The sequence below is a fragment of the Pinus tabuliformis genome, chromosome 7, assembly GCF_031772625.1.
Source record: "Pinus tabuliformis cultivar Carrire ecotype Pingquan chromosome 7, CPIR1, whole genome shotgun sequence".
Lineage (NCBI taxonomy): Eukaryota > Viridiplantae > Streptophyta > Pinopsida > Pinales > Pinaceae > Pinus > Pinus tabuliformis.
In genome coordinates, this window is record NC_142293.1 from 1,806,935,056 (window position 1) to 1,806,955,535 (window position 20,480).

A 20,480-nucleotide genomic window follows, 5' to 3' on the forward strand; every position below is an offset into this window, starting at 1 on the left:
CGAGCTTGGGGGCATGTAGGTTGTATAGGGCCTAGGAGATGACATATTTAATAATGAAATATTGTGTTCTCATAATCATAATTTGAGAAACACTATATATAAAAGGACCTTTCAAGGTCTAGCTTCACACAAATGTAAAAATATGTACATAGTCCCACCAAAGTTCTCCCAAGTTCTGATTTGCTTTTAAGTGCCCAAGGAGTTTACAATATCTTCAAACATGAATAAATGTCATAAATGTGATGGCAAAGTAGAAAGATGAACCCAAACCAAGATTGTAGTAATTAACATAGAGGATATAAATCTGGAAAATATAAAAGGCATAGTATTTCCCCATAATCAAGGACCATCTAAAAAACTATCTAATAATCAACATGATAAAAAACCATAAACAAAAAACTTTTAAAAGAACGAAAATTTTCATAAATCTTTGTCCAAGATGAATGAATCCAATTATATGACATAGAATTTAGAAGCCACAACTCATTAAATAGCAGCAATTTTGTTATATAAAGAATGTGGATAAGTAACCTCTAATGCTATGATCTCCATCATTAACACCTCTTCATTTTGCTTTACCATATAGACACTAGAAAATAAGTGAAGGTTTCAATGCATGACCCACTCCATCCTAAAAGATACCCAATAGCCACACGACATCATGATGTCAATATAAGAGTTGAATTTTTATCTATATGACAAAGTGTAGTCTATATTTTGACAAAGATTTCTAAGAATCATCAAGTTGAGTTAGAATTTGCAAAGTCTTTTTATTTCATGGACTGAATCCATTATACATTCAAAACCACATTTTAAATTAAAAATTATTCATTCAAATAAATATTTTAAATAATTCATTCAAATAAATACTTTAAATAAAGAAATCACATTCTTACCAAAAATTGTACCTCCAAATTCCAGATTATGTTTATGTAATAATCATATAACCAAAATATATCCTCCCACTATTTAACCTTATAAAGAAAACTTTACTTACAATGCCTAGATGATACACCAAAGTCTACACAAAAGTCTATTATAAATTAATAGAATAGCTTAAAATTTTGTCACAAATCAACCACATAATGTTAAATTCCCACTCATGAATAATGATTTCCGGATATCATCTTTATCATAGACTGAAATCCTTGGCATCAGGATCTGCTAAAATAATTGCTGAACAAGAATTTCTTGAAACACTTCAAATGCATTATTTCAAACAATTACCAGCCATCAAAGACTTGGCAGTCAGATATTTCATCAAATTCTTACGCTTCAGCCCTTTTGTCTTGCCAATCATTTCCATCACAATATGGAAACGTTCGGACCTCACGCAGAACAATCATGTCAGATCTGAGCCTATGGGGTTCTTCAAACCATCCGTTGCCGGGGCGGACTTCTGACCTGCCTTCATTGTCATTATCAACGGCTGCTTAGGGGTCACGGCCATTTCTGTAAATCCAAAACCCTTTAGTGAAAATTTTCAATGTTTGAGGGTTCTTTAAAGAAATCATTAAAAACTTTAGATGCAGATGTAAACAGATGTAAAATAACAGAGGGTACCTGAACTTGGACGGATTTTATTTAAAGATCTGTTTTAAGTGCTTCATATCAAGCCCTCTGCCTCACCTGTGCTATAAAACTGGAGGCGGAATCTTTTGGACGGCTTCTTTAAAATATGTGGTGGAGAGGATTTCAGCCTCTTCCATAACTTCCTCACTTGAACGAAGGACGTCCGAAATAAATTGGGGACTCTCCCCAACTCTTTGAATGGAAAATCGGGGAAACTGCACCTTCTGGTTTTTGAAGTATTCCAACACCTCCGATATTAAATATTAACAATCAATATCTACAGGTAGTGACTTGTTAATAAGATGTGGTTCTATACCTGAAAACACCTGGTATCCATGTCGTTGAAGTGTTCGAAACCCTAAGACAGTTGAGTTCGGATCAGCAACAATGCTGGCCCTCCAAACTCCAAGCTTTGAAATTTCTTACAGACAGCTGCCAACTGCCATCTTTGTGCGGACATTGCTGGTCAATACATTATACATTAATACCACAGGTGTTGGAACACTTCAAAGACCAGAAGAGGCAGTTGCCCTGTTCTTCCATTCGAAAAGGAGGAGGAGAAATCAGAAGCGTTCTCAATTTACTTCTGGTATCTTTGGCTTCCCTCTTCAAGTGGAGAAGTTATGGAAGAGGTTGAAATCTTCTGCACCACATCATTAAAGGAAGCAGGAAGCCGTACAAATGATTTTGGTGTCCAATTTCTGCAGCAGGTGTGCGAGGGAGCTTGATATGCAGCACAGTGCAGCTAAATCAGACCTTTAAATAAAATCCATCCTTCCACATTCAGTTAAAAAAATTCTTGGAAAAGGATCTTTGCCAATTATTGTACTGGGAAATGAGTTCTTTACCTATTATTGTACTGGGGAAAATACATCGCGTGGTCCAACTATCGGATGTTTTTTGTTTTTATTGTTTGGGTTTTGGTTGTTTTTCTCTGAAGTTTTGTGGGGATTTTTGTAATTTGCGAATTTCAATGATTCCTAAGGTTTTCAAGGTTCTCAAACTTATTTATGTATTACACAACCCATTTTAAAAGAGAAAATTCATGATTTAGCCATCAAATTTTAATTAAAAAATATGATAATTAAATTACAATAAATAAAAAAATATGTGATAGGATATAGTTCACACAAATATTGGAAGATTGGAAACAACAATTACATTAAATAATTTACGTTGGAGCATGCTATTTTTTTTTAATATTTTATTTAAAACAAAAATACAATTGGTTTATATGTTAGGAAAATAATTAGGAAAATAATATGCTATATTATTTTTCACCGGACTTATTTATAAAAGAATAATGATATATAATAAATTTTAGTAATTTATTTTTTATTTATATTAGTATAAATTTTAATTTAATTTTTTTAATATAATTATTTAAGTTACATATGATCAAAAAGTTCACATTGTTGTCATGGTTTGTTTATCTCGAAACTAGATCAAAGGTAGAATCTCAGGCTTGAGTAATAGTTCATCAAAATTGATGAAGTATTTATGATATGTTTGCTAAAACAAGACTAAAAAGTGCGCTACATGGCCCTATGGACTAACTTAACATAAAACCAAAAACATATGCATGTAGGATGTAGCAAGAAAAAACAACTAATTGACATCAACTAGATAAGTTATGGAAACGATGAGACATGAATTATTAGTTCCCATGCGTTTGCTGTCGTCGAAGAGGACTCACTCAATTTGTTGTAGGCGCTAATCCATAATTTCATAGAGTAAATGTTGTTCCTCCATCGTGAGGAGGAACTCATCTCGATTTTCATTCCGATCAAATAAAACTCTCTCCAACATTTCTTTGAGTTGCCAATACAACTCCATAGTGAGTAGATATTGGTTGCACCCCCCTCTTTCTCAACCCAAACCAGATATGCAATGAGAGATGGATTTAAGCACCTCTTTGTATGATATAACTTCACACTCATTTACCACCTTCTACTCAATATACTCAATTTCTTGTTGTACTGCTTGTGATAAATGTGCCTTATTTATCTAGATTGAATCATTATATTATTTTTCATCCATATCAATGCTTTCAAAGTGGGAAAAGTGGAGGAATAAGCCCACAGGACCATTTTTACTAGTGGGGCCTAGTTTGGCAAATTACATTCTAAAAATTTCAGGGAGCATTTGGAGATTTAAATGATAATTTTGGAGGGTTAAACTGCTATAGTGCAACACCACTTTTTCATATTCTACACATACAGACTTGTCCAATGGTGCAAAAAATCACCTCAATTGGAGCTTGTGTGCAAAATTTATGCGACATAGAATTTGACCTTCCTATTTTCACCACCATAACTTGAGAGGATGCCACGTCAGACCCACAAGTCATGGAAAATGGGTTGGGCACATGATTACAATGAAGAAAACTGTAGAATAGTCGAGGAATAAGCCCATAGGACCATTTTTACTAGTGGGGCCTAGTTTGGCAAATTACAGTCTAAAACTTTCACGGAGCATTTGGAGATTTAAACGATAATTTTGGAGGGTTAAACTGCTATAGTGCAACACCACTTTTTCATATTCTACACATACAGACCTATCCAATGGTGCAAAAAATCACCTCAATTGGAGCTTGTGTGCAAAATTTATGCGACATAGAATTTGACCTTCCTATTTTCACCACCATAACTTGAGAGGATGCCACGTCAGACCCACAAGTCATGGAAAATGGGTTGGGCACATGATTACAATGAAGAAGACTCTAGAATAGTCGACATTGTAACTTTGGTTAAGAGTTGAGGTAGACAAACCTAACCACTAGCAGGTTACCGGGTTGTGGTATAATTGGGCCACTGGAAGGAAAAAAGGTTCCATTCTTTTCGACTGCATTTGTTCTATAGATGAGAAAATATATATGAGAGAGATAGGAGATATAGCAAAAACAAAGGATTTGTGTAATGTAGTAGCCCTCAGGCCATGAGCCATACTTTTTTATAATTGCATTTTTGGCTTAAGAATGCATTGTTCCCTTGACCATCTCCTTGAAACATTTCTCTTGCGATAACAATTCTAAAAGAACGTTATCCTATTCATTAGAAGTACAATGAATAATTAGCAATGGTTTATCAGAAAGAATTATTATTTTTAGTCTTTTGCTTGGATGGAGGGGGATATCAACATCCAAGGTACCTTGGGTGTTACATTGATAGTATAAGGGTGTCGTTGCAACCAAAAAGTGTTGCAACAACATAATAGGGTGTTGTAACAACTATCTTTTATTGTTGATTCAAGAGAACTTGCCTAAATTGATTCTCATATATTCTGATAGGTTTGGATAGAAAAGTAAAATCCTTCCTAAATGCATAAGAATGAACATTAAAATGATATTATTGAAGGATAAGTGTACGTTGATATCCAAAATCTTGCATATGTTCATACATGAGCCACATGATCATACTACACAAGAACCTAAAATGGGTTCACTTGAATTGAGTAGAATACTACTCATATGCACAACCTTCCTTTATGATGCATACCTACATTCGAAACTACCATCTGTTATGCCTCCTATTGTATGAGTGATAACCATGCGATTTCCATCACATGAGAGAGATTTCAACATGAGCACCACTCTTCCAATGGCATGATGTTCTAGTTCACACTTGAAATTAAGTACTTTCAAAAAAAATTCATAATGGGTTTTATGCCAAAGATCTTGCTAGATGATGGTTTTATGCATATTGGATATGCCCACCCTTGATGATTACATGATGATGTTAGTATGGTTTAGTTGTTTTGATATGGAGATCAGAGTTTACACAAAATGGGAGCACCTTAAAGCTTTATTATCCATGATGATTATGGTGATGAGGCTTCATGTATTGATATTACAATATATTTCATTTTTTCTCATGTATGGTTATATTTGCTTATATGTTTTTTCAGGAATGTCGCCATTGGTGAAATATGACAATCGATCATAACATGCTAATTTTTTATTGTTTTCCTTGTTATACAATAGTGGATCATATTCTTCCTCTAAATAAGTATCGCCACTTTTGAGAAAATTATAATACTAAAGACCTAGGAAGGTGTAATGTGTCCATTATCCTCGACCATCTTTTACTCCTTGCCATTTTCCCTATGACTTCCATCAGCATTCATCATGTTTTGCTAATGGTTGAATTATCATATGTCATAGAAACGTTCATAGTTAATAAGATCAAGGTTAATGCTTAATCAAAACTAAAAGCGAAATAATAAAGTTCAAGCCATGCCACTTTGCAAAAAAAAAATGTCCCAACTCCCATGCTTAACAATATTGGGTTTAAAACTTCAAGATAATCTTCCATCCTTAAGAAAAAGGAAAAAATGACCGGAGGGTGCGTGCTTAGGGTTTTTTCAGGTCCTCTTGCTGCCGCCGCCGCCTCCACAGACTGGTTTGACGTTGCAGGTCCATGCGATGCTATTGCCGCCTTCACAGTGTTGGTCGATGATGGAATGTGCAGGAGTCCGTCAATGGGATCTACAGTGCGCGATGAAATCCCGTGGATCTGGACTGGATCCATCAACAGAAAGGAGCCACTAGTTCTTGTCGCTGTTGGAAAATGCTGGAGTCTGTATGCGGGATCTACAGCGCACGACGAAACCCCTTGGATCTGGACCGATTTCATCAACGGGAAGAAGCCACTGGTATTGAATCCAAACAAGCAGGTATCCGAGGTATTTTCCCCTTCTTTGGCATATTTCGGTGTACTCAGGGCGTATCTGGTTTCCCCTTTTCATTGCCAGAGTTTTTCTACTTTCAATCTATCGACTCCCACACAGTCACAGGATGCCTCGCTATCTGTCGCGGGTGCCCTTCCCTGGAAAGCTTGGCCTGTCTGCGCTACCGGGAAACAGAGGCGATTCCCTTTTCCTCTGGCCCAGCTTGGCATACCGAGGCTGCATGGTATAGATCGGCCTTTCTTTGTTAAAAAAGACAGCAGCTTGGGGCTGGATCTAACCGCCTTTGCGTCGCAATTAGCAGCAGTGGACAGAGATAGGCAGAAACAAAATGTTATCTCGCCAGACCCAGCAAACAAGACTGAAAAATGGGATTTGAGCAACTTGCAGTCAGAGCAGATAAAAGCAATTCGCTTTCAGATTTTCATTAAATCCCCTGAAGGGGAATCTCGATTAGTGTGGGTGCATGCAGGAGGCACCATCCTGCAGCTGAAACAGCAAATTTGGACTGAGCTGGGTTACCCAGTTCAGATCCAACATTTGGTCAGCGGTAGATGGGCCCTTCAGGACCCTAGAACGTTGGGAAGCTATGCGATCAGCCCAGGAACACACATTGTCTTAAATCTGAGGCTGAGAGGAGGGGCTCAGCCACAGGGACAGTCAAGCTCTGCAGGGGGAGACAAGGGGAAAGGAACAGCACCCCAACATCAACCTAAGGGAGGCAAATCCTACAAAAATATATTACAAGGCAACAGGAATTCAGAGTCCTCTCCAGATCACGGCGGAATCAAACCCAGGCCATACATAGTAGACCAACTGGGGCATTCCCTAGTCCTGAATCTTGACTCCACAGGACTTGATGATTACGTTAAGTCCTATGAAACGCAGGCCATTATATGCCGTTTTAACAGTTTTTGGCCTAAGCCAATGGATCTATTCCATTGGATCTTTACCAACTGGACCATGGAATGTGATATACATCTATGTTCCAAGGGTTTTTTTATAGTCAGATTTATATCCAAGGAAGTTAGAGATTCAGTCATCAGTGCCGGGCCTTGGTTTTGGGGAACAGCGGGGCTCTTTATGACCCCATGGTTTTCGGACTTCGATCCAAACAAAATGACAGTATCCACAATGCCGGTGTGGGTTCGTCTTCACAACCTTCCTCTACATTTCTGGAGTGAAAAAGTATTGGAAGGTATTGGGAACAGCATAGGGAAGTATATCAAAAAAGATCTGGAAAGGACTGACGAAAGGATATACACCTTCGCACGCATATGCGTGGAAGTAGATCTCAGCAAAGGGCTGCCAGATAATATCAGGCTGATCTATAAACAACAAAACTGGCTGCAAGTACTAGACTATGAAAACACCGCTTTCAGATGCAGGATCTGTCGGCAGACAGGACACCTGCAAGGCACATGTCCAGAAGCAAAAAAAACAAACAGTAAGAAGAAACAGAAAGGGAAGCAGAGGAAAGGATGGCAATTCCCTGCACCAGACTCAGAGGACGAAGAATCAGAAGCAGAGGAGGAAGAGCCTCCTACAGAGAAAGTAGAGCTTTCCCAAGAGAAAGAGACTCAGAAGGGAACTACTTCAGTCACAAAGGACCCACAGCATCACGAAAATCAGGCAAAGAAGAATCAGGGAGAGATGATGAGCGTGGATCCAAGTATGGGAGGCATAAAGAGGCACCACCTCTCAGATACCTCAGACTCAGACAAAGAAACAGGTCCACAGAATGCAGAAACACAGATAGTCATTGCTTCGATCGAGCCTTCTCAAGGAGAATGGCGCAAGGTCGAAAAGAAAAAGGGAAGGAAAACTTGAAGGAACTCAGTTCTTCTCTTCCCTTTTCTTCCCCTCTTCTCTCTTTCTTTCTCTTATTTTTTGGTGCACGTTAGTCTTCTAACGTTGCGTGGGGTGCGAAAGCACTCGTGCCCTTGCGGCAGTTCATGGAATGCTTAATTGCATCTGCTAGTGTAACTTTTCATTAATTTTTTAATAAAAGGTTACCGTTTTTTTCTTTGGAAAAAAAACAATATTGGGTTTAATATGAATGTTTTAAATATTAAGTTTATAATAAATTTAATATTAGAATTTATAATATTAATTATAATATATTAATATAATATAATATAAGGTAATATAATATAATAATATTATAACCTAATTATTATAATTATATATTAATTAATATTAAATTTTTACCATACATCTTTAAATTATTAATATAACATATATAATTATTAATATGATTTAATATAACATATATAATTATTAATATGATATATGTGTATTGATGTATATCAACCACATTATATATATATGTGGTTGATTAATATATATCAAACTCCATTTTTATATGAAAATTTGTGTTAAAAAATCATATTAAACTTTTGAATCTTGAGAAAAATTCTTATCACCTATGTTGTGAATCTTTTAAGCATTATATATATATGGGGTTGATTACTGTATATCAAATTCAAATTCTATTTTTATATGAAAATTTGCGTTAAAAATTCCTATCAAAACTTTAAATCTTGAATAAATAAAAAATAATTAACACCCATGTTGTGGAATCTTTTAAGCATTTTAGTGTTAAATAATAAACAATTTACTAATAGAGTAAATTTTATCCCCAAAAAATTCAACATCCATCAAGAATAAATATATTTTCCAAGCATATTCTATTTAATGATTGAATGAGTCAAAAGTTGACACAAGTGTCCATATTTGAAAGGCATATGCAGATAAGAGATTGAAGATTGTTTGGCGTGGTGCTGCCATCGATTTCAACGGTTGATCCATCAGCCTCAAAGTTCACGTGGTTAGCTCGTCTTATTAAGGAATGACAGGCGACAGCACGATAAAGTAACGACCGGAACTTATATATATATATATATCAAATTACTGGTTAAATTTTAACTAATAATAATGAATGGACCAAATTTCAGCCATTCCTATTAAAACTATTAAATCAAAATTACATATCGAAATGAATTTTGTTTTTTATTTTCAATTATTCACACTTTTTCCTTTTTTTTTTTATAAAGAGAGGATAGGATAGTTTCTAATATATTATAGTAACATTAAATGCTGGATGTATGGTGTGAGTTATTAAGTTTAAGTGAATAATAATTATTAAGTAGATAGTAAAAGTTTAATCTTTATATAATATTTTAAAATATTTTTAGTAATGGTTACATATCATAAATTAAAATTTATTTAAAAAATTAATAGTATATTATGTAAAGATTTAAATGTATATCACTTGTCAAAACATGTTTTTTTAAATTTAAATTTATTAAAAAAATATTAAAATTCCTATTTATGTCTATATTAACATCTAATAATTATAATAATACAAACAAATTACAACAATGTGTAAATCTAACCAAAGAAATATATATTAATAAAACATATACACATAAATGTATTAATGTGAATGTAATTCTACCATTAAAAAAAACATATCTACTAATAATACAATGTGTCATATCTACTAATAATACAATGTGTCACTTCCTGCAGTATATTTTGAATATTAGATTGTTTGTATTGTTTGAAGTGTGGAATGGAATGTGTCACTTCCTGCTCACATAGATGTCTTTGCTACAGCTTTGATATACCTTCTACAATATATATAGAAGTGTGGATTTATGTTTGCTAAAAATTGTGTGAGCCAAAGCTTTTTGAAGATGATTTTAAACCAATAAAATGAATTTATTTTAAATATTGAACATACCGAGATATATATCAATTTTATTTGAAGATATTTTAAATCAAAAAATATGTTTATATTAAAAAACATGTTTAAATATTTTATTTGAAGATATTTTAAATTAGATATAAGCATGTTTAAATATTTTACTTAGAAAAAATGAAATACCATATAGAGATAGTGTCTAATCTGTTGATTATGTAAATACATGATATGACTAATCCATAGTAGTGGGATATAATCTCTTGTACTATACATACAAAAAGACTACTTCTTACTGACACCATCAAGGAGAGAGGGAGGGAATTGACGGTCATGATTGTTCTATAATAGTGAATTTAGATTACTACCTTGAACTAGCAACCATGGTATTAGTTGATAGGTATTTGAAATTCAACATGGTGGTTGTCAGTCAACATGGTTAGGCTCTCATATTTGATAGAATAGTTGGTTTAGAGTTTGTTTGTGAATGCAGGAGAAGTATTTAAGTTCGAGTTATTTTTTTTACATGTTTTTAAGTGTGACTTTTTGGAAGTTTTTCTGGTGGGGTTTTTTAGTTTAATTTTTTGTAAATTTGATAAGAATTTATTGAAATCACAAGTTTGATGGATAACTCCTAGACCAAGTGTCCTAGAAATTTTTCAAAACTTTAAATTCATATATACAATTAAAAAACCAATTTATATAACATAAATCCAAATTTCATATCAAATTTTTTAAGGTAACTCTAACCTAAAAAATCACACTACAAATAACTTCAATCCTTTTGACAAAAGTAATCACAAAAGTAAGTGAGCTGTTCCGAGTAAAACAAATTAAAATTTGAATATTTGATAATGACAGCGAACAATGTTTCATTTTTTAATTAAAAAGTAATTTAAGTTTTCAATTAAAAAGTAAATGGATAGATGGTGGACAGATGGAACGAAGTGACATGACAAAAAAGCAAAGAGAATAGTTGTTATCGGATGAGGCGAAGTGATATGAAATGTGTGAATAAATTTCTACGAGCGGAGGTTAACAGGCTCGTAGACTTTAGTCATTTAAGGAGCCCATCTGCAACCAATACCGTATAAGGGTAACTTGTAATTAATGCCTTATAAACATAAACATAATATATATCTTTTTAAGTTGGCCTTTATGCACATCTAAATCATGTATTTATTTAAATATTCGACTTATTTTGACATTTATGCACTTGCGATTAGAGTGATTTGGTCAATTATCACATTTATTTATATTTAAGCAAAAATTAAACAGTATTATCTTATTCATTGAATAAGATAAAAGAAGTTGGAGTGTTGGGGATAATCTAATAATGTTTAAATTTGTATTTAAAATAATATTTGGTAAAGTTTTGATAAAATTTGATATAAATTTTGGGAAATCTAGCTTAGCAAAGTTAAATTTCAAGATTTTGAGTGTTTTTTCATGATGCTAACCTATTCTTATTATCAAAAATAAAATTCAGATACTCACTCTTTACTTTATTTATCCATTCATATCACTACTACACAAAGGGCACTTTTAAGACATTTTTTAAAGACAAAATAGATCTTTTGTCTTTAAAAATAACTTTTTATTTTAGTTATTTTACATTAAAACTTAATATCAATTGAATTGTTTTAAATATAAACTTTAAGGCAAAAATAGTTAGAGACAAAAATATTTTAAAACAAAACTTCACATTTAAGACAAAAATAGTTTAAGACAAAAGCAGTTTGAGACAAATATATTTTAAGAGAAAAATTTATTTTTAAGACAAAAATAATTAAAGACAAAAATATTTTGAGACAAAACTTTATATTTAAGACAAAAGTAGTTTGAGACAAACATTTAATGACAAAACTTTATATTTAAGACAAAATTATTTTAAGGTAAAAATAATTTAAGAAAATTTATTTTAAGACAATTTTATATTTAAGCCAAAAATAGTTTGAGAGAAAAATATTTTAAGACAAAACTTTATATTTAAGATAACGACCACTTTAGAGAAACCTATTTAATACAATTAACAATTAAGACGCAAACATATCGATTTAAGGCAATATTATCTAACAACTACAAAATTGACTCTCACAATGTGCCCTAAGTTTGCCATCTTGCAAGCAACTACTGTGATGCGCCTATACCGAGTTTGTTATTATACTTACCATTCCCGTTATCTTATATAAAGACAACGATCTGTTGGGATGTTTGTTTTGTGAGGGTAGTCGACTGAGAAGAACGCGACAACTTTTACTAACAAGATCTCTCGGACATCATTTCCTCTTTTGTCCCTTTCATATCTACTGATACGATTAGAGACAACTTGTCTATCGTTGCATTCAGCCCTGCCACACAGTGGGGGATTTTAAGAAAAATATTTAAGAGAAAATAAATATTTTGTCTTCAAATTTTCAATATGAGGCACTAGTAAAAAAAGGTAAAGGTAAAGGATTAGGGGTCTTTCTACTAACATTCACCAAGTCGTTAGTTTACCATGGTTGTGAAGTGATATTCAACAAAGGAAAAGTGTTCGTGATACACATAGCCATGGGATAGGTGAAGCAAATAGGGGTTTGTGTGAAGAACCAGTATAAGCTAGATGTGGAAGACTGTGCTGCATTAAGCACTAAGGCATAGAAAGTGCAGGTCGCAATGTTGATGAAATTTGGCACAAAATACTTGTTCATTTGCATCATGGTACCTCGAATATTATACAAAAAATAACCACTAGCCTCCCTAAAGGATCACTTAAGTAGTAGGATGTATGCAAAAGATGTACGTTGCGGAAGTACATAAAATCCACATTGCATGATTAGCACAACAAAGCACATGCAGTCCTAGAAAGGATCCACTATGATGTTTATGGACCTTTCACGTCAACCTACACTGTCAGACACAAATATTTTGTCCTTTCTATTGACGACTTCTCACAGAAGTGGTGGATCTTCTTGATGTGGAAGAAAGATGAGACATTCTCCAAGTTCATAGAATTCAAGACACTGGTTAAAAAAGAAGCTAGCAAGAAAGTGAAGGCTTTGTTGTAGCAGTTGCAACACCCTCCAAAATTTTGCCCTGCACTTAAATTTCAAATCCTACTATGGATATTGTGATCGATCATTCCTTAGTCACTTATTGGTACGTTGATGATCTCAAGCTCCCATTTTCGATCCGAAGAGTCATTCATGCTTTTATCTTTACAAAGAATGTGTCATTTGTTGGAATTTATAAGTCCAACTATTAAAAATCCTTCATGTACTTTCTGATTTATTTCTACCTACTTGTTCTGTTTAATTAACAAGTTATTACCATGTAAATACTGAAAATAAATACAAGTACATGCTCAACACATTACAGATCATCAACTGAAGCAAAAACAAGCACACAAGTGACACCATTGTTTTTTTACTAGTGTCCCTAGAAAAACCCAATGCAAGAAAACCGATGCAGCTATCTAAGGGTTTTATTATTAAGTAGTTTTAGAATACAATTTGGGTGCCAAATTGGCTCACCTAATAGAGAATGATCTTAGCAGTAGTACCTCTCAGTCGGAGACAGATATTCTAGATGAACAATCCCAAAGCTCTTAGCTCCAATCTTCCCCACGAAATCTCCAGCGTCTACCTCTAGGGACTGCATCACCCTCTCTAGCCCAGCGTCACCCCAAATCACCCTACGTCAGCCTCTGGAGGCACTGCACCAGCCTCTAGAGCCTCTGAGTCACCCACGCTGGCTCTCTCTTGCACTACACAACTCCTGGCTGCCTCTGCATGGCCTCTAGCTGGATCTACGTCCCTCTCTCCCGAATTTTATGCTGATGCTCCTTGTAGACCCTCTCCCTCTCTGCTTCTCTATTCACTTCCCCTTAGTTGCAACTCTGATCACTCCTTCGATTTCCTCAACAAGCCTTGCCCCAAAAAATTGAATTCTTGATAAACTCAGTGTGTTCTCCAAGTGACCCTCAAGCCTCCTCTTATACTCTTTTCGTTGACAATTCAACGGCCAATATTAAGTCCCTAATCAACAATTAAGATTAAATCTCACTCGATCCATGAATTTTGGACCCTTCTCACACAACTTTATATTAATTCACATTAATATTTTATTTTCCCTAAGTTTAGACTTAGGGACTCCATTAAAAATATTAATTATTTTAATATCTCCCAAATTGTTTAGAATATGCCCAAACCATTTATGGGTATTGGATATCTCATGTGCTTTAACCTCTCCACCAATTTTCATGGCTAGATCACATCCAAATACTACCCCAAATCAAAAATCCCTCTTAGCAAGGACTGCGCTCTAGTAATACTCCTCACTGAGCATCACCCTATCATCTGGCATTGGTCCTTGTGTTGATGCTAGGCCTACTACCCCACATCCTCTACACTTCTGTATCATGTACTACATCCCATGCCCCTGCCATTCCTACTGTTTCATCCATACAACATCCCCTCTCACCATGTTGCATTGTGTTGCCCATAGCACTACCATTATTAGTTGTTGCACTACAACTCAGTTATTGATAGGTAAGTAACTGATCTCCCAACTCTGACATCTCTATCGGGCTAGAGACAACCATGATACTGAAACTCCCTCTGTCATTGACAAGTGCCCCTTCTCTAACCTTTTCACTGCTGTAACAACTCCATGCATCTCGCACTGTTGCTTCATGCTATCCTGGGAATCCTACACTGTAGCTCCCTATGTCGGTCCATCCACATCTATCTCTACTCACATCCACCAGTACTACTACTCCTGTTTGGGTCTCTCGTAGTAAGGTATAATCCAAGAGGCTGAGTACCTCAAGGATCCTTCCCCTTATCGCCTATAGTCCATCTAACTACAGCTGGATGCCTCCCCACTTCGTCTCAAGTGGTGTGTGAGCACTCATGGCACAATCATCATCTGTCTCCACTTCCTTCTTCGCCCTTGTTGGCACAGCCTTGGTCTTGGAAGCCTTTCCCTTACCCTTCTTCCCTGGGCACTTATTCGCATAGTGACCCAATTCCCCACAGTGGAAGCATTTGACCTTAGAGAGGTCCTTCTTCTTTTGTTTCTCCTACTTTCCCTCAGATGCTAGGGCATACTCATCCTCTTCCTCCTTCTTGATTTTGAGCCCCTTGCCACTACTTCTCACCTTGGTCAGCCTTCTGATCTCTTCTTGACAAAGATCCACCCACAATTCCTCCCAATATGGAAGGGTCGACCTGCCTTGTATGCTCTGGACAAACACCTCCCAGTCTTCTGAGATAAGTTCAGGGCTATCTTCACCATCAATTCTTGATCCGGCTTGGCCCCTATGGAAGTCATCTAATCTTGGATCTCCTTCAATCGACTGAGGAAGGTTTCGATCTGTTCTCCCTTCTGCCTCTGGTATGTCCGCAACTGATTTTCTAGGAGCATCTTCCTCTACACAGAAGTATGCTGATACAATTTTTTCAAGGCCTCCCACTTCACATTTGTCGTGTCCTTTTTGGCAATATGTGGTACTACATGGTCCTTGACCCCATCAAGGATGATGCTTTTGGCCCTCGCCATTGCCTCCCCATACTTATCGTTCTCAGCTGGGTCTACTGGGATCGCTATCGTCTTCAAGGCAAAGTGCTTGAGACTATTCATGTCTAGAACAGACAAGATTCTAGCCTTCCAGACTATGAAGTTTGAGACTCCATCCAGTCTGTCCTGGTCTCTTACCTCATTCACTGTCATTTTGCTGCTCCTCTACTTCCCTCCTAGAATTTCTTGGTGTGAATCCCTCTGAGCCTCGATTTCCCTCTTGGAAACCCCTCTGCCAATGTCGATATGCCCCCACTCCAATCATTAGTCCAAGTGCACCATTGATCCAAATTTCTTGGCTAGAAATCCTCGGCGGTAGCTCCCTCCTCCTTGGTCTTTCCCTGTTAGGTATTGTTTTGACCACATGATCAAGGTGGATATTGGTGGCCACTTGCCAAATCCACTTAGACCCCCACCATTGTTTCTCTTAGCTTTTTTAGTTTCCTTAATTGTAGAACAACTTACTATTTTTAGTAGTTTTTTAGGTCTTGAACTTGCGGAGCCGTTTTGAGGCCCTAAACAACATTTTTTGGGAAAACTGGGAGCAACATTCATCCATGGATGATGTTTCTCTTCCCAAAGTTGTAGCTCTCGGATAGATCTTTCTAACGAGATATTGTGCACGTCAAACAGATATCATATGCCAAAGTTACGACCCCGGGAAGTTGATGTACCAATTTACCCAAATGGGGCCGACACTTTGGCGTTTCATCTTCTAGGGTTAGGTTTTTGGATGTTTGGGGCTTTCCATTGTTTCTCAACAATAAATAGGCATTTGAGCCTCATTGTAACACAGTTCAGAGGCATGTAGCTGCCACATCTCTTCTCAAAGATAAGCTACCATTGCCCTAGCTGGTTTATTTCCATTTTGTTTCTAATCATATTTCAGTATTTTACATTAATGAAATAAAGTATTATTTCCGCTACATCTCTGTGTTTATGGTTATCTCTGTAATTTGTTGCCTTCCTGTTTAAATCTGGAACATTAGTATCAAAGCGGTCTGCTTTTCTTCTCTATTTTTCTTTGCATGTCCCCAACGAGGTCGGGATATAAGGAGTTAGGGATTGAACTCGTCAACCCTTTGCAAGAATAGCCCCACAAATCCCAACGGCCTCCCATGGTGGATGAAAAGAAAGACGAGGGGGTAGGAGATCCTATCAAAATCTTGCTCGAAGAAGCCCTCGAGCGACAAAGGAACGCAATGATAGACAATTTTGCCTAGATCTTTCAGCAGCTACCCAGAGGTGACGCATCGACTTCCAACAACTCCTCTGGAAACACCACACCCTTCAAGGTACAAGTTAATTTGGAAATCCCCATCTTCAAGGGTCAAATAGATGCAGATGTCATAGACAAATGGTTAAATCTGCTAGAGGGTTATTTTTTTGTTCATGATTTTTCCAGTCAAGAAAAGATTATTTTCGCTCTTCTCAAAGCAGCCTCCCATGTCAAGGACTGGTGGGAAACCTACTGCGAGTTGAACTATGAAAGTACAGGCTCACTATTTTCAGCCGCACTCACTTGGGATTCATTTGGGGATGCCATCAAGGTACTACCCTGTCAGAAGATATGAGGATCAATACATAAAGTGGACCACGTTGCGGCAGGGAAGGGACCAAGACGTACCAGAGTTTACCAATCTTTTCCATACCCTTCGCACAAAGTTGGGTATCAAATATTTGGAGCAGCATTTGGTATTCAAATACCATGGCTTCCTACATTAGTACATCCAGGAAGAGATGGAATTCCTGAACATCCCCTAGCTTAGCATGGCATACCGATATGCCGTGAAGTTCGAGCAAAAGTTTAAACAGAAGAAGCGAGACTTTGGATCTTCAAATTCGAAGCAAGGGAAAGGTGCCCCCAAACCACAGAACAAAGGATAAAGCCAAGGCAGGACGGCCCAAGACAACCGGCCAAAGCTGCAAACAAAGAACAGTGTTGTGAAGTCGAAAAAGGACACTGAAAAGTGGTGTGAGTTCCATAAGAGCTCCACTCACAACACAAGTGAATGTCGGGCCAAGAAATCACTAGTGGCTGAGCTAAAGGTTTCAGAATTAGATGCATGTTCCGACTCTGAGTCAGAACCCGACAAGGGGAATGAAAAAGCGAATCAGATTATTGATGTAGAGCCCAATGCCATCGTTGCCACCACGAAGATACAGAAGGAGGAACCCAAAGATCCAGAGGAGGAGGAGCGTCTCTTCCACTCCTAGATGTGGGTGAAGGGCTCCCCACTACAGTTCATTGTTGACAGTGGAAGCCAAAAGAACCTCATTTCGGTAGAGATCGTGAAGCGGTTAGGCTTACTGACCATGGCACATCCACAACTGTACACCATCGGATAGCTTCACCAAGGATGGGATCTTCACGTGAGCCAGCAGTGTTGCCTTCCATACAACATCAAGCAATTCACGAATGAGGTATTGTGTGAAATTGCTCCCCTTGAAGTTTGTGATGTATTATTAGGACAACCATACTTGTGGAAGCAACATGTTGTGTATGAATCAAGGCCCCGTGTTGTTATTGTTACATTGGGAAATAAGTTGTACAGGATACCAAAGGTAGCACTGCCTACCACCATCTCTTTGGTTACTGCAAAAAAATGCAGTAAGCTCATTTCCAAAACCAGGAAATTTGTTTTCCTGATGATATGCCCTCAAGGAAAGAAGAAGACGGTGGCCAAAACCTCCAGACAGGGCTCCTCCACATGACAACTACATATGGACAAGGTCGTGGAGGAGTACGAAGACATCTTCACCTCCCCCGCAAGGGTTCCTCTATACTGTTAAGTCAAGCACTCCATTGATCTCACTATAAGTGCGTTGCTGCCCAATGGACCAATCTATCGGTGCTCCATTCTGGAGAACGATGAAATCAAGAGGCAGATTCAGGAGCTACTACAGAAAGGTCACATCCGTCCAAGTTCATCACCTTGTGGGAGCCTCATCATGTTGGTATAGAAGAAGGATGGGACTTGGAGACTCTGTATTGACTATCGGGCACTGAACAAGATCACTGTCCATAATAGGTGCCCGATCCCATGAATTGATGACCTCCTGGACCAACTAAAGGGGGCAAAATATTTCAGCAAGATCGATCTGAAGTCAGGATGTCACCAGGTACCAATCGAACCCTTTAATGTGTGGAAGACTACCTTCAAAGCCAAGGAGGGCCTTTTCAAATGGTTGGTTATGCCTTTCATATTGATGAATGCTCCTGCAACCTTTATGAGGCTAATGGATGACATCTTGAGACCATTCAAGAGAGACAAAAATGAAATTGTCTAAAGAGAGACAAAAATGGAATTGTTTCCTAAGAGACAATAATGTTTGTGTTATATATTGTCTTTATAGAGACAAATTTTTAAGAAAATAATATTTAAGACAACAATTTTTAAGACACCCGCTTAAAGACAATACGCAATTTTCTTTTGTCTCAAGTTAAGACAATTCACCCAAAAATTGTCTTAAGTATTGTCTTAAAACCCCCCTTTATGTAGTAGTGTATCATGTGATTTAGATGCAGATGTAAATTGGTATATTTACATACGATATTATGATGCTCCTTCATACAGTAGAATAATCGGTAGACGTCATCGACCCTTTTTCCTGGAAAAATTTCCGTGACGAATCACAACAAAAATTTAACTTTGACACAGATTCATTATGTTTGAGTTTTCAATGTAAGCGGTGAAAAATTCGCTCCCTGATCTTGGACTAAAGGTCTCCATTGAGTGCTCCACATCAGCTGCATAGCGGTACAAGATGGAGCTAGAATATTTGGTACGACATTTTAAAAATATGTTGTGGAGAAGATTTCAGCCCTTTTGATAATTATTGTCTTAATTTTGGCTAAAATGTGAAGGAGAATTTTTTGAATTATCATCTACTTTTGTGCTCCACAAGTTTTCATGATATAAATCTATTTTTACATTAGATAATATATTTTAAACTAACTCAAATTTATATATTCAATAAGTGTAATATGAATTACTATTGTTTATTACTTGTTTATTTTAAATTAATTTAAATTTATATATTTAATAAGTGGAATATGTATTATCATTGTTTAGTACTTGTTTTTTAATGCAAAATGTAATGATAGCAATTCTTAAATTTTTAAACAAATTAATAAATCTAATAATGAAACACATTTGAATACAAAGAAGGGAAGTAATAAAAATAATTAATGGACTAGAAAAATTTGGAGTAAAATAGAGATAAGTGCATATATAAATTTGAATGAAATATTAGCCCCAAGGGTTAGCTCAATTGGTCAAGTCGAGGCCTCGCTAGATGGGAGGTCACAGGATCAATTCCCGAAATCTCTTAGAGTCAAGTATTGCAGTAGGTCGAGGGGCATATGCCCAGATTTTTCTAGTGGACGTAGTGCCACCCATTGACCGAAGGTGTCCATGAACCATGCAAAAACAAAAAAAAAAAAACTTTGAATGAAATATTAAGTGAAATATTAACTCCAGCATCATCGTTCAAAAGTTAAGAATTTATTGAAATGTGTTTGTGTACATTTTAGTCAATCTTAAGTGTATGTGACCAAACAAGGAAGCAAAATTACAATGTCTAGTATATATATATTAAAGCTAATTATTGTAACAAACTATTTCTTTAATTTTAAATTTATAATCATCATAATTCATGAGCAAATAAATAATCTATGGTAGAATTTCTATGTTGAAAAAATCAAATTAATACAAACTATCTAGTGTTCTCTTAATTGCAAGACAAATAATTCATATGTATTAAAATATCTAATATAAAAAATGAGAATGTTTAGTATATTAAATAAAATATTTAGTTACACAAAGAAAGTGTAAGCACAAAAGTTTCCTTTTTTTTTTAAGTTATGATTAGAATTGTGAGCAGAAAAGAAACAATCTTATTTATTACTTATATTTTATTTTTTATATTGCATAATGATTTAAAATTGAAT

At 36.0% G+C, this 20,480-nt stretch overlaps 1 long non-coding RNA gene across 2 annotated transcripts; it reads right to left on the minus strand.

Annotated features, from left to right (window-relative positions):
• Positions 1-1,022: 1,022 nt before the first annotated feature.
• On the minus strand, positions 1,023-2,453 carry LOC149255590 (uncharacterized). Of its 2 annotated transcripts, XR_016266388.1 has the most exons (3): positions 1,889-2,383; positions 1,564-1,796; positions 1,023-1,452 (listed from the first exon to the last, which is right to left on the minus strand). It is a non-coding gene; the product is annotated as an uncharacterized LOC149255590 (long non-coding RNA). The 2 variants fall into 2 exon arrangements; XR_016266387.1 differs by having other exon boundaries at positions 1,564-2,453.
• Positions 2,454-20,480: the final 18,027 nt, after the last annotated feature.